The sequence below is a fragment of the Sinocyclocheilus rhinocerous genome, unplaced genomic scaffold (genome assembly GCF_001515625.1).
Source record: "Sinocyclocheilus rhinocerous isolate Xijiao unplaced genomic scaffold, SAMN03320098_v1.1 scaffold20, whole genome shotgun sequence".
NCBI lineage: Eukaryota > Metazoa > Chordata > Actinopteri > Cypriniformes > Cyprinidae > Sinocyclocheilus > Sinocyclocheilus rhinocerous.
The window spans coordinates 2,299,292-2,300,520 of NW_015640468.1; positions in this window are offsets into that span (position 1 = coordinate 2,299,292).

A 1,229-nucleotide genomic window follows, 5' to 3' on the forward strand; every position below is an offset into this window, starting at 1 on the left:
GGGCGTGAGAAACGAGAGGTGTGGCCGCGATCACTGGCGCTCACTTCATCATCACCGCTGCCGTTAAATGCTATACAGTATATTTCTATTTTCTTTGTCGTACACCGAGATGAGTGACGGATTCTCATCCCGGACTCGATAGCAGACGCAAGTTTACTACGGGCTACCAAGACCCTCACAATCTGCTGGCTCAATCATTTTTCCAATGGCCATTTGTGTGGAAATATTATGCTATTATTATACTTAATATAATCTGTAAACAGCCATTAACAGAGGCCAGAGATGCTGAAGAAAATACTGTAGCAGGCAGAACAAGATCACTGTTCACGATGCGCCAAATATAGGAAGAAATCCAAACATTGAATTCTATATGAATGTGTTTCTGAGGGGGACGGAACTGACTGTTTTCAGAAATGGCGTTTTCTTTTCATTTTATCCGTATGATGCATTTAAATTAGTATTAATACAGGCAGCGCTGTGTTTACAGCAGTAACCAAGGAAACGCTGTATTACTGTACCATAGGGCTGGGCGATAATTCGATAACGATAATTATCGCAGTATAATTTTCCTCGATAAAGCGATATGAAGAGTTCGATATAATGTTTATGTGCCAAAACCGGAACGAAACAGCGCGACATCGCACCACACGGACCGTTTATCCGCTCGGATCAAAGTTCAAACTGCCACGCGGTTTGTAGGGGTGGGTGGGGGTGCTCCGATTGATCGGCTACCGATCACTATCTGCCGATAATCGCTTTGGGATGATTGAGCGGCGGTCTCTAAAAAGGCCGATCTCAAGCTGATGATCAAGGTTTGGCACGACATGCAGCGGCACCGTCTCAGTCTCTGTCCGGCGCGGGTGAAATAATTGTAATAAGGTGAGGTACTCCTTCATATTTCTTAATTAAATAACTTATAAAGTAATTTGAAAACCTTGTGTGAGACGTAATTCCACAAACAGCGTGAAATATCTCTCAAAATATGCAAATGTCTTCAAATCACCACAACGCGTCTGCACTATAAGTGAGCTGCACGCTGTACAGTTGACACAGGAATTGTCACTTGCACAATCGAGGCAGTGTCACATCATCACTAAAGTTTATAAATTGCATTTCTTTTTATTTCTTGCCAGTGTTTAAACGATTCAGCGCTCGCGCGCTCTCCTGGAGACTGTGCACTCATGCCCACTCGCAGCGCGCACACATAACGCCAGGTTCACATTACTCCG